This window comes from Triticum aestivum, chromosome 5D (assembly GCF_018294505.1).
Source record: "Triticum aestivum cultivar Chinese Spring chromosome 5D, IWGSC CS RefSeq v2.1, whole genome shotgun sequence".
NCBI classification, from domain to species: domain Eukaryota; kingdom Viridiplantae; phylum Streptophyta; class Magnoliopsida; order Poales; family Poaceae; genus Triticum; species Triticum aestivum.
In genome coordinates this window covers 518,550,556-518,565,120 of record NC_057808.1, presented here as the reverse complement: position 1 = coordinate 518,565,120, position 14,565 = coordinate 518,550,556, and the positions used below count along the sequence as shown (strand labels likewise).

The following is a 14,565-nucleotide window of genomic DNA, read 5'->3' as shown; positions in this document are numbered from 1 at the left end:
CTGCATCATACGGTTGTCGATTCGCACACGCAAGTCAACCTGACGAGCAATTGGGCTGGCCCATGTATAGCAGTATGTGTAGCTCCCAACGGTTTTTACTGGTTTTGGGAACCTTCTACATGGTTCCTGAACAGGGTTTTTGTTTTCCTATTTATTTTTATTTTATTTTTCCCTTTTCCTTATTTATGTATTTTTTTCAAAAGTTGTTTAGAATTTTCAAGAAATCTATGTTTTGCAAAAAAAACTATTCATGAATTTCAAAAAAATCTTCATGTTTTCAATATTTTATTCGTGTTTTTGAATTTTGTTCAGGATTCTCAGAAAATGTTCCCGTTTTTAAGAATTGTTCGTGCTTTCAGAGAATGTTCCCTTTTACAAAATTTGTTCCCATTTTAAAATTTTGTTCAGGAGTTTAAAAACATGTTCACGTATTCAAAAAAATGTTCGTGTTTAAAAAATTGTTCACTTTTTTGAATTTTCTTTGGGAGTTTGGAAAAAGTTCTTGTTTTCTAAAAATCTTGCCTTTTCAAAATTTTCTTGCAATTTCCAAAATGTTCCCGATTTTAAATTTGTTCTTAGATCCTAAAAATGTTCCTGCTTTTGAATTTGTTCAGATTTTAGAAAATATTCTTGTTTTCAAACTTCGCTCAAAAATTTCAAAAAAAGTTCCCGTTTCTCAAAAATTGATATTTTAAAAAAATGTTTGTGTTTTAAAAAAGAATCAAGATTTTCAAAAAATGTTTGTGTTTTAGAAAACTCTTCTGGATTTTGAAAAGGTTAGCTTAAAAAAATCATTGTTTAAAAACGCATTTCAAAAAGTGTTCACACTTCAAAAACATATGCACGTTTGCAGAGAAAAGTTCGAACGCAAACTTTAAAAAAATCAGATCTGTCACTGACATTCCTTCTTAAAGTACCTGTTTGCTTTTAATTATGTCCATTTCACATGACAAAAGAGAAAAGATTACAGAGATTCATACAGATCCTCTGCCGTCTGCCGTCGCTCCAACGGAACACTCGGATTAGACATTTTCTGAGTGTAGGATTACATCCTCTGTATATATATATACAAAAATATACAAGTAGGATTACAGCTTCAGCCTTGGTACTCTAAAGTCTAAAGTCTGACTTATGAGATGGCAAGTTCCCTCCATCCTAGGCAATATCCGCAAGTGATAGTCAGACAGCAATATCTTGGACAAACAGTCCATATCATAAGTACTCCCTCCGTTTCTAAATATAAGTCTTTTTAGACATTTCAAATAGACTACAATATATGAATGTATGTACATATATTTTAAAGTGTAGATTCACTCATTTTGCTCCGTATGTAGTCACTTGTCGGAATCTCTAGAAAGACTTATATTTGGGAACGGAGGGAGTACTGGTCAAAGCTTTACACTTATCATGAAGCTTCATTTTCAGTTATTTTCCATCTTTAAATGCAATTGTTGAATTTCATTCCGGCCCATTTGACTTGATAAAAGACTACAAAAGGTTGATTGAGATCCTCTGCCTTTGCTGCAACGGAACAGGGATGCTCAAATTAGACTAGCATCATATCTCCATCCAAATCCAACAAATCATTGACTTAGTTAGAGAATTTTCTTAGGCTTACGGTGTTTACAAATCTTGGATGGATGAAACCAGAAGTGCTACACGATGCTTATGTGCAAGTATGAAATATGATTCCGTAGGAGATATTTTAAGGGTACAAAACAAAAACATACACCACTACACGTACACACCCGCTGCGGAACTCCCTATGCCAAGAAATTAATCTGAACTACTCGGCATTGTCTTTACGACAGGCTACAGTAACTTAATATAGAGACTGACAATATATGAGGGTGTTCCTTAAAATCGATTCGAAGGTGTTGTTGACAATAAGCCAAAGAAATATCGCTGTCTCCATCAACTATTAATAAAACAGAGACAGAATGCCATCCTGACTAGGGACAACATGAAAAAAAGATTATGGCCAGGGGATTCTTGCTGTTCTTTTTGTGACCAACCAGAAACAACTCAACACTTGATGTTCTTGTGCCCTGTTTCCAGGGTGGTGTGGAGAACTGTAGGTTCCGTGCTTGGAACTGATTGCTGCCCTAATACTATCTGGCAATACTATGTGTGGATGTATAGTTTCTTACCTGGGCTGGACAAAATATACACCGTTGGCTTGGCTGCTATATGTTGGGCTATTTGGCTGGCCAGGAACCGAGCCACTTTCGAACTCAAATGGATTAACTCTCCATTTGAAATTGTATTTACAGCTTGTGCCTTTTTGATGTACTAGGCAGGTCTCCAGAAACCAGAGATAGGGGAGATGGTGACAAAAGGAGCGGAGATGCTGAAGGAGAAAACAACACAGATGCTGCTGCTTTGCGGTCCCCCGATTTCAACTAGGGACGGACGTGATGGGAACTGAGGAAGAAGACGTTGCGGACCCTGATCAATAAGTCTCTGGTGTTTTGGCGAAGAAGAGCCGTCGATGCATCCTGGAGTCTCGTGTGCTGGATGAACAGGGTGGTGTCTTTTGGTCCTTGCTGTGGGTGTTCTGGTAGTTCTTTTGGGTTGTTTTGTTATGGCCGTTGTGGACTGGTGCCTGATGGTGGTGTCTGTAAGACTGGTGATACTTTGCGTAGGTGTTCGTAGTGCGGTTTTGGGTGACACTCAGGTTTTCGCCCCATGATCTGTTGTTCCGATGACAGGCACAGATAGTGGGTTTCCTGGTGTTGCCCCGAACTCGCTTTTTCCTCTTTCTCTCTAGCCGTGCTGGTTTCAGTTTCTGAGACTCTGTATTTCCGTTATGAAAGTAATGGAAAGGGGAAAAGCCCGGTTCGAAAAAGAGACAGACTTCGTACGGATGGTGCAAGGTAATTATTATACAGTATAAACTACTGCACCACGGAATGCTGCCTGAAACTATAAACTGTCTCGGTTGCCCACAAGTCCTGCCACTTGTTGAGTTGCAGCTTGCAAGTCCTGCCATGAAGCATACATCCTTCTTTCAGTACTTCATCTTCCTCTTTGGTCTTGTAGTCACAACCTTGGCCTCCGGTGATGATCAATTTCTCGTCTCCGGCTTCAACCAACAACCCAGCCTAACCCTTGACGGCTGTGCCGTGGTGACATATGGTGGCCTTCTTGATCTGTCCAATGGCACGACTGGTGTCAACGGTCATGCCTTCTACCCTACTCCTCTTCACTTCCGCAAGTCACCCGGTGGTAAAGTCCAATCCTTCTCAGTCAATGTAGTTTTCAGCATGTTCATCTCTTACGCAGGCATGGCCTTCTTCATCGCCCCCGCAACGAATTTCTCTGATGCACAAGGAGCCAAGTACTTTGGCCTACTCAACGAGAAGAACAATGGCAACACAAGAAATCACATCTTCATGGTCGAACTCGACACCTTCAAACATGTTGAGCTCCAAGACATCAACGACAACCACATCGGCATCAACATCAACAGTGCAGTCTCCTTGCAACCCAGAACAGCTGGCTTTTATGAAGACGAGGGTGGTGCCTTCAACAACATGATGCTGAATGGAACCAAGGCTATGCAACTGTGGGTGGACTACGACGAGGGTGATACGCAGATCAATGTGACATTGGCTCCAATCAACATGGGCAAACCATCAAGGCCACTTCTCTCTGCAACCTATGATCTCTCAACTGTTCTCTGCGGCTCAGCTTCATACATTGGATTCTCAGCCTCATATTCTCGCAACACCCATCAGTACGTGATGGGCTGGAGCTTTGGCATGAATAGACCAGCTCCATCCATTGACATCTCCAAGCTTCCCAAGTTGCCTCTTATTGGCCCCAAGGCCCAGCCAAAGCTCTTGGAAATCATGCTACCAATACTGAAAAAGGCTTTCGCCCCGCTTTATATATAAAGCACCAAACCACGAGCATCCAGTACAACCACACGCCACGCTACCGCAACACACGCACACCCAAGACAGGATACAAAGGCGCTGAGCGCAGCAACACCACTCCTAGCACTACCGCCCCGAAGATATGAAGCTACATATGGCGAACCATGCGCTCCAAGGCGGCGCCTTCAGGAAGGATACGACGCCGGAGCGCCGCCACCGCCCGATCCAAGGATCAGAGTTTCCCCCGGAGCCGCATGACGGGCAATGAAAGCCGCGACGACGCCTTCAAGAAGGGAACGATCTTCGCCGCCGCCGGTCCGTCCGAAGATAGAGCAGGTTTTCACCTCGGCCAACAATCACCGCCACCGAACGCCACACCCCGGCAACCACGCCGCCCACACGACCATGGTGACTGGGCAGCACCAAGGCACGGGCTTTGTCCAAGAGCACCGCGCAACCACCACCACCAGGGCCGCCGCCCCAGCATCCAAGACCTCGACACCACCTCACCCGTGACCCGCCGCACCCCAACGAAAGAGACGGGCGGAAAGATCTCACCTTTCGCGCCCCTGGGCGACCCCCAGCGTTGAGACCCAATAGGTCGGCCAGAACTGGCATCCACCGACCCATCCTGCTGCCCCAAGCGCAAGATGAGCTCGGTCCTGCAGCAACGAGAGGGGGACGAGGTCAGTCCTGCTGCATCGTGCGCGAGACGAGCTCGGTCCTGCTGCATCGTGCGCGAGACGAGCTCTGTCCTGCGGCATCGGGCGCGAGACGAGCGGTGGACCGCAGCTGGGAGAGGACCAGCCCTTTGATGGGAGGAGGCCCGGGAGACGAGGAGATGGGGTGAAGGTCGAGACGGCCCGAACGCAGACAAACCGACGCCGGAGAGCCGGCCGTTGCCGCGGACAGATCCATCGAGCCACCGTGAAGCCGCCACGACACCGGTAGGCCACCGAGACCTACCGCCCACGGCCGGAGCAGCAGCCACGCCCGGCGAGCTCCAAGCGCCGGAGCCGCCGGGCACGCACCACCAGAGCCACCGCCGCTGCGCCGCCACCCCGACCAGCCGAGGGGGCCTCGGTCAGGGCCGCCGCCAGCAGCCCTAGCCGTCGTGGCCCGCGCCGCCGAGAGGCCAGATCCGGAAGAGCCGCCGCGGCCACCGTCTCCAACCTCCAGCCCGCACCACCACCACCAACTGCCACGGTGCCACCACCACCTGCCGCGGCCACGGCAGAGGTGGCCACCCGCAGCCCGCGCCGCCATGGGCCAGATCTGGCCGCACAGGAGACGCCGCCGTCTCGGGCACGCGCGCGCCACCCGCCTAGCCGCCCGCCGCGGGGGGAGGAAGGGACGACAGGGAGCCGCCCCAGCCCGCCGCGCCGCCATGGAGCCCGGCCGCAGCGCCACGACCCGGCCCGGGGCACCGGCCCGCGCCAGCACCGCCCGAGCGGGGAGACAAAGGGGCCCCGCCGCCGCCGGCAGCGGCAGGGCTTCGCCTGGCCGCGCCCCTGGGCGGCGGCGAGGGAGGAGGAGGGGGGAGGAGGGAGCGGCGGCGAGGGTTGGGGATGGCCTCCGGGCCTCCTCGCGGGAGACGACGCGGAGGGAGAGGAGAAGAGATCGTGCTACCAATAGCCACTGCAATATTGATCCTCGCTATGGGCACTCTTGTCACTCTAGTTGTGATTAGGTGACGTATGCTGTGGTGCGTGAGGATTGGGAGGGAGAGTTTGGTCCATATCGGTTCTCATACAAGGATTTATTCCATGCTACAGGAGAGTTCAAGAACAAACACCTACTTGGAGAAGGGGGTTTTGGGAAAGTATATAAGGGAGTGCTTCCATCTTCTAATGTGGAGATTGTTGTGAAGAGGATGCCTCATGAGTCAAGACAGGGGATGAAAGAATTTGTCACCGAGGTTGTTAGCATCGGTCAACTCCGCCATCGCAACCTTGTGCAGCTACTTGGCTATTGCCGGAAAAAGGTGAACTGTTTCTGGTTTATAACTGTTAGGAAAGCAACATAACTTTATTGAATGTCCAAGGGGCATATATATATTACACATGACTTATGACATAAGAAAACTAAACATAGACTAATAAGGACTCCTAGACCTATACTAATACTCCTTAACAATAACTACATGCCAAATGGTAGAATATCTACACTATGAAGAGCAAAAGGCCATTTTGAATTGGGTTCAGAGGTTTCGAGTAATCAAGGGCATTTCTACCGGCTTGCTTTATCTCCATGAGAACTGGGAGAAAATAGTAATCCACAGAGACATCAAGGCAAGCAATGTACTCCTGGATGATGAAATGAATGGGCGGCTTGGTGACTTTGGCCTTGCAAGGTTATATGAGCATGGAACTTTTTTTTGGAAATGGAGGCGTACCCCCGGCTTCTGCATCATAATGATGTATCCAGCCATCTTATTAAAAATCCTCAAAGTAGCACAATGTCATAAAAATATTATAGCTCGCAAGCGGAGCGAAACAAAGAAATGAAAAGTACATGCTCAAAATCGCAACCGGTAAGGCAATGTAAAAGATAAGCTCCCTAGACTCCTATCATGTTATGCGACCGCCATCCGAACCGGTTGAATATAGCCCGTGCTACCATCTCCCACTGGTTGCACCCAGTAACCGAAGGCTCCCTGGAGTCCATAGGAGTGAGTAAGGACCACGTACGGATCCATGCGGTAGCTCTGAAGATGACCTGCAAGAAAGTTAAAGTGTGTTGTCTGTTAAAAATCATATCATTCCTACAGTTCGATATAACCCAAAGAAGCGCACATATTCCAATCTGGATACGAGCCGCAGTAATATGCTCAACCCCAGCTAGCCACGTTCCAAACAACGAGTCTATATCAACTGGAGGAGAAACGTTAAATGCTATATGAATCGTTCTCCAAAGCAATTTGGCAAGTGGGCATTCAAGGAATAGATGTTGTATTGTTTCATCATGATCACAAAAACAACAACGTGAACTACCTACCCATCGCCTCTTTATTAAGTTATCCTTGGTGAGTATTACTTGCTTGTGGACGAACCACATAAAAATTTTAATACGCAAGGGAACCTTAACCTTCCAAATGTGTAACGATCTTGAGATTGGGCCAGAATTAATCAAATCCATGTAGAAAGATTTCACCGTAAATACCCCATTTCTAGCTAACTTCCAGTGCGTCGAATCCGGTTGGTCAGATGATTGAACATCAATCAATCTCCGAACCAAGTGCATCCAGGCAGTCCATCGCTCACCAACTAACGCACGTCTGAACTGAATATTCAAGGGAATCGTTTGAAATATTGTGCCTACATAATCCTCTTTACGTTGCATAATGTTATAAAGGGTGGGATATTGTACGGCTAGGGGCGTCTCTCCTAACCACGTATCCTCCCAAAATCTTGTTGACATCCCATTGCCAACCAAGAATTTGACCCTACGAAAGAACAAGTCCTTCGTTCTCATGAGTCCCTTCCAGAATGGCGAGTCAGTTGGTCTCATGGTAACCTGGGCGAGCGTTTTCGACTGCAAATACTTATTGCGAAGAATCTGTGTCCACATACCTTCCGGCTCTGTCTCTAACCTGTAGAGTCATTTACTAATAAGGCATTTATTCTTGATTTCTAAGTTCTCAATACCGAGACCCCCCTGGTCCTTGGGTCGGCAAAGAATATCCCACCGCGCAAGGCGGTATTTCCTCTTGGCCTCATCTGACTGCCAGAAGAATCGAGATCTGAAGAAATCAAGTCGCTTCCGCACCCCTTTCGGTACCTCAAAGAACGATAATAGGAACATCGGCATACTAGTCAGTACCGAGTTAATCAGTACAAGCCACCTCCATATGACATAAGCTTGCTCTTCCAACAACTAAGCTTTTTTTTCAATTCGATCTTCGATGCACTTCCATTGTTTATTGAATAACTTACGGTGATGAATTGGTATGCCCAAATAACTGAATGGCAAAGAACCTAATTCACACCCGAACAGTTGTCTATAGGTGTCTTGCTCTTCTTTGGCCTTCCCAAAGCAGAACAACTCGCTCTTGTGAAAGTTTATCTTTAGCCCAGACAATTGTTCGAAGAGACATAATATGAGTTTCATATTGCGTTCTTTTGCAATGTCATGTTCCATGAATAAGATAGTGTCATCAGCGTACTGTAAGATGGAGACTCCCCATCGACCAGATGAGGGACTAACCCCTCCACTTGACCGTTTTGCTTGGCCCTACCAATAAGAATGGTCAACATATCGGCCACTATATTAAAAAGGAGAGACATGAAATCCCCTTGTCTCAATCCCTTGTGTGTCTGAAAGTAGTGACCAATATCTTCGTTAACCTTGATTCCGACACTACCCTTTTGGTTCCGCCAGGCCTCACTAAATCCTTTCATGCGCATTGCCTGCTGAAGGAAAGGCCACTTAACTTTATCGTATGCCTTCTCAAAATCTACTTTGAAGATAATCCCATCTAGCTTCTTCGAATGAATTTCATGAAGCGTTTAATACAGAACGACCACCCCTTCAAGTATGTGTCGCCCTGGCATGAACGCTGTCTGACTCGGTTGTACCACTGAGTGAGCAATCTGTGTCAATCTATTGGTACCGACTTTCGTGAATATTTTGAAACTCACGTTAAGAAGACATATTGGCCTGAATTGTTCGATCCGAACTGCCTCTTCTTTCTTTGGCAATAGCGTAATCATACCAAAGTTAAGATGAAACAGCTCTAAATTATAAGTGCATCTAGTGCCCTTGATTTTGGTGTATTGAAGACTTATAGGTTAAGGGACTAATGTGTTTGTGAGTGTACACAGGTCTATAAATCTATGAGGAGTTTGATATTTACAGAGAAAGTCGACCCCTAAAAATGATTGTCCTCAACTGAAGACTTTGGATTTCTGAAGACTTTCTGAAGACTTTGAAAGTGAAGAAATTGGTGTGACCTTGAAGACTTGGATTTCATGCGAGGAACATGAAGCGTGAAGACTTTTGTTTTCGTAGTTTCATTTTCTCTTTCTTGAGTCATAGGAAACACCGTACTGTTAAAGGGGGTCGAGGAAATACTAAGGAAAATTTTCCAAGTGATGCTCAACTCAAAATCCTACACCTACCAATCCCTTCGAGTGAAGCCATTGGAAATCTCATACAGTTCAGTCAATTTCTTCAGTGACAGAGACGAAGTTCTTCTGGTCACTGAGGATTTTGTTCTGACTGAGGAGTTAGGAATTCGCCAGTGCGGATTGCCTACAAGTGAGGAACATGATAGCCCTGAGGAATTTGATAGTCAAATTTCCGACCGTTGCTGTGCTACGCGCCAGCTGTCCCAAAATATCTACCCACCTAACGGTCAGGTCACTGAAGGGCATTTATGTCTTTTCATGTCGGGCTGCTCCCTAGGCTATAAATAGCCGTCCCCTACAACCACTAGCTAGTTGGCTGCTCCGAGAGAAACTGACACTTGTCATTTGAGAGCATCCCATCCTCCGAGGACTTTGAGCGAAAATCATCAAGTGAGGAAAACCCAAACCCAAACACTTACAAACCCAAAGTGATTGAGCATCACTGAAGAGATTGATTCTGCGTGGATGCAATGCTTGTTACCTTTGAAGACTGTGCATCTTTCAGACGGTTAGGCGTCATGGTCTGAGCATCCAAGAGGAAATTGTGGATCGCCGAGTGAACGAGTTTGTGAAGGTTTGGAAGTCACCTGAAGACTTACCACGAGTGTTTGGCGCGAGGTCTGTGTGACCTTAGCTCAAGGAGAATACGGTGAGGACTGTGTGTCCTCAGGTTTAAATACCTAGCCGCTCCAACCAGACGTACAACTGTCACAGCAGATGGAACTGGTCTACCAAATCATTGTCTTCACCAAGCCTACTGGTTCTATTTCCTCAACTCTTTCATTTCCTCATTACTGTGTTGTGTATTTGTTCATATCTGTTTGAAGACTTTGACTGAAGACTTTCTCAATTTCCTTAGTTCAATTTCTTCGGTCTGTTTGTATTCATCCCGTTTATCCTATGTTTACGCTTTCTGTACTCTGTGCTTGTTTTTATTTCATCATGATGACCATGTTTATGTTCTGTTATGTTTGCATCCAAGTACTTATTCCGCTGCAAGTAGTTCTTCGCTAAGGAATTTCCTCACCCTGAAATTCCTCAGTGAAGAATTCATAAAAATCGCCTATTCACCCCCCTTCTAGTCGACTTAACGCACTTTCATAAATGACCGTTAAAAAATCATGAAACATAGGCATAAGATCATCCTTAATAATATGCCAATATTTCCTATAGAATTCAGCTGGAAACCCATCTGGTCCCGGTGCTTTATTTGGTTTCATTTGTGAGATTGCATCTAGAACCTCTTTCTCAGTAAACGGTGCAGATAGAATATCATTCTCCTCTGCCCGCAACTGAGGGATATCTCCAATAACATATTCATTTAGGGCCACCGTGCTTGCTTCCAGAGGCCCAAAAAGTTGTTTATAATAATTAGAGATATAAGCTTTCAGATTCTCATGCCCCACAATTGTCCCCTCGTCATGTTCAAGCTGTATTATTTTCTTCTTCCTATGTTTACCATTCGCAATCATATGGAAGAATTGTGTATTGTCATCCCCTTGGACAACCTTAAGCACTTTAGTGCACAATGCCCACTTGAGCTCCTCTTCTTTAAGAAGAGCTCGTAATCCTTGCTCAGCTTCGGACTTGGAGCTTTTCTCATTCACCGTAAGAAGGTTAACTTCAACTTTTAAATCTAGCGCTTCAATTAATTGAGTGAGTCGTTCTTTTTCTTGTCTGTATATCCCACTCTCGTTTCTGGCCCAACCTCGCAAAAACTGTCTCAGATGTCTGATTTTATTTTGCCATCTCTCAATACTAGCTCTTCCACTAACAGGATTTGCCCATTCGCGTGCAATGATCTCCAAAAAGTTTTCTTTCTCGAACCAACCTAGTTCGAAAGAGAAAGCATTCTTGTTCGCAATATGTGTAGCCTCTCCTGAGTCTACAAGAAGTGGTGTGTGGTCTGAGATCACCCTCTGCATCGCATGAACCGACACCAGTGGGTACTTTTGTTCCCATTCCACACTAGCGAGCACCCTATCCAACTTCTCATAAGTCGGAGTGGGCAACGAATTGTCCCATGTAAATTGTCTACCGGTGAGCTCAATTTCTCTCAAATTAAGACTCTCAGTAATCATGTTAAACATCATAGACCACCGTCCATCAAAATTGTCATTGTTCTTTTCATCTCTCCTCCGAATTATGTTAAAGTCCCCTCCGACTAGGATTGGCAGAGTTCCATCACTGCAGATCCGCACCAAGTCGGCTAAAAAGTCTGGTTTGAGTTCGGGTTGTGCTTCCCCATATACATCAATTAGAGACCATCAGAAGCCATCCAATTTTGATCTCACCCTAAACTTGACCGCAAAATCTCCCCGAACCACGTTAAGCACCTCAAGTGTTTCACACCGAACCCCTAGTAATATCCCACTGGATCTTCCTCTAGGAGGTAAGACGTGTCAATCAAAATCAATTCCTCCAGATAAAGTTCCAAGGAACTGTGAGGTGAAATTATCCCGTCGTGTTTCCAGTAGCTCAATAAAATCTAATTTTTGCTCTATCGTTGTCTCTGCCAAGAACCTTCATTTAGCCAAGTCAGCTAGACCTCTGCTATTCCAAAAGATCCCTTTCATAAGTCATCATGGAATTTTTTTCTTAAGATTAACCCTAGCACTTCTACGAACCGCCGAAGTAGGATATATTTTCTGTTTTCAGGGTCACTTGGGCTTCTCCCCATCACCCTTCGGGAACGTAGACTCGTCAAGACACGAGACAGTGCCCTCCATCATTAGAGGCTCTACAGTGTCCTTAGTCTCCGACCCCTCCTCATCTTCGGCCTCCTTACTAGGCAAGAGATTGTTACATATGTTTTCAAGAGCAGCCATTCCTAAATTCTTCATGTCATCGTCATTCATAGGTTTGACTGATGCGAGATTCCGAATTATTTCAGAAGCCCGCTCCGCTTCTAAGTCTAAAAGATCATTTACAGATTTCACAACCTCCTTCTCATTTGAACCCAAAGATATACCTAAGTCGTTTGCCTTATCAACAATCTCATTACCGGTGAAATGCATAATTGAACAACTCTTATCGAAAGACATACCTGTAGTTGCCTCGACATCTCGAAGCTTGGCCGCCCTCTTGGCGCGCGCTAGCTACAGGTCATCTGCATCCGGCTGTCCCTGGATCCGGTTGCTGACACGCCTGCCAGCCGTCACCGGATCCGTGATCCCACCAAAAGCGATAAGCTCCTCCGTAGTCCTCTCCCGAGGCGAATGCTCCCGGCTCCCACGCCCTTCCCTTATTGCCGGTGAAGAAGGGTAACGTCAAGCGGGTATCGCCAACGGTAGTACTAGGGGAAGGAGATCGTGGAGCCACCTGCTCGACAGACCACAAACCACACATGTGGTTGATACCAAGGGATACCTTGCCGCCGAGCTACTGCGGACAGGGAAGGCATCCCCTCATACATGTTTTTGCCTTCGGCATGTTCCTTCTTGAGACTTGAGGTTGCTTGCGGTCAAAAACCTGTCCAGATAAATGCAAACGGAAATGAAGTTTTCTTGGTAGATTGGGTACTCGTGCATTGGAACAATGAATCGCTTATCGAGACAGTGGATACTAGGCTGCAATGTGACTACAGCGTTGATGAGGCATGCATTGCATTAAAGCTGGGACTTCTGTGCTCGCACCCGTTTCCTGGCTCAAGGCCTAGGATACGGGAATTTATGCAATACCTCGACGGTGACATGCCACTACCCGAGCTGAGGAAGACGGTACTGAGCTTGAATATGGCGCCATTGGCAACAAACAACGGATCGAATGCATTCATCATGTCATATCCACAAATCACGTCGAGCTTCTGCACGATGTCTGGCCTCTCAGGAGGAAGATGATGCCTACAGTATTTCATCGCTGAATACTTACGCTGTTCAGTATGAGCACCCATATCAAATGCAGTACTATGTCCTAGAAATAAACGTGCAGCGGATGATCACTTATACATACCCCGCAAAAAAAATGATCACTTATACATGTATAAAGTATGTACAACATTTTCATTCAGATGCGCATAAGGTTGTACTCTCTCCGTTTCAAAATAGTGACTCAACTTTAGTATAAAGTTGAGTCATCTATTTTGGAACGGAGGAAGTATGTATTAATTCGATGGCTTTATGTATGTTTGCTTTTCGAACCCTTCTGTGCGACTTGCTTTGGGAAATCGGAAACATTTTGCTTTGTTTCATGTGTGTGAGAATTGTACGGATTTGTGTTAGCTTGCTGTTCAAATTGAAAATGAGACAATCCAAGGGCTAATCCTTGTTGGCTTTTTTTATAGGAAAATTCTGCGAGCACCGCGCGTCAAAGAAGGCTTGAACTTGGATGGGCTGGCAGCTAACCTTAGCTGCCCAGCCAACGGGTCGACACGCAGGGATTTCAGATATGGTTGTGCACTCACAGTTTCAGACACGTTTGTGTGCAAACTGAATCTATTCCTGGTGCTACTCTTAGCGCGCGCTAATTAGATTCGAGCTTCAGAAATTGCGATTACCTCGTAGCCAGAGTCCTCCCCGTCGCGGTCAGGCCGCCGGGTCTCGTCGGCATCGGGCTGCCGCCCGCTGGAACCGGGGGAGCCTCCTGCTGCAGCTGGGCCACCGCTCGTCGAAATCCGACCGCAGTGGACGCCGTCCAGGATCTGCCGGCGCAATCGACCGCGGCCTCACCTCACCAGCCGCCGAGCTCCGCCGCAGGGGAGCTCCACCCATGTGAAACCAGAGAACGAAGCAGAGGGCGACCAGCGAAAGCGTACCCACTTGCTTTACGCTTTGTAGTAGTAAAAACGTTTCCTTCACTTGCACATTTACTCCCTCCATTTCATCAATGAATAAATCAAACTTTAACCATAAGTAATATATATTTTTGTGACTTCAAAATTATACCACGGAAAACTTCTTTTCGATAAGAACTCAATGGTTTAAATTTTTAGCAAATATAATCCATATTTGTTTGGTCTATTCTCTACTACTCCCTCCATTTTTATATACAAGGCCACAAACTCAAATTACAGGTATCAATGTAAAATTTAATGTCTACTTTAAAAGTCAGCTTTTCTTTTCGTGTTTGAAGGGCGATGTGCCGTCATTTTCGTTCGTGTTTGACGGATTTTTGTACCCAAAAAATCTCAATTTATTTGTTCGAGCTGTGATGGACCAGCATGCAAATAAACACAGCCAGATATGAGAGAAAATATAAGTTTGATTTATCAAAGTGCTACCACATGACGTTGTGGGTCCCACGCATGTCTAAAAAATTATGAAAGAAACAATATATTTAATATTGTACTCTATTTGTAGAGCTCATCATGTAGAATACAGTGACACAAATAGATTGATCGTTTGCACTTTGGTTTTATAGAAATAATTATCAGAAGGGAGATATACGTCAGTACAAAAGCTAGTAGCTAAAGTTGTAATTAGCGTGCATGCATAATGCATAGGCAGCCATGCATATCTGCTAATACTAATGCATACAGGTTTTACCCAGCTACTTTTTTTTGAGACATCCTCGCGAAACTTTATTAACCCGTCATAATGTTTATAGGGACGAAGGGA

The 14,565-nt window shown here is 45.7% G+C and overlaps 1 pseudogene; it reads left to right on the top strand.

Moving 5' to 3' along the window:
• The first annotated feature begins 2,990 nt into the window (after positions 1 to 2,990).
• On the top strand, positions 2,991 to 12,849 carry LOC123125916 (L-type lectin-domain containing receptor kinase SIT2-like; annotated as a pseudogene).
• The last annotated feature ends 1,716 nt before the right edge of the window (positions 12,850 to 14,565 follow it).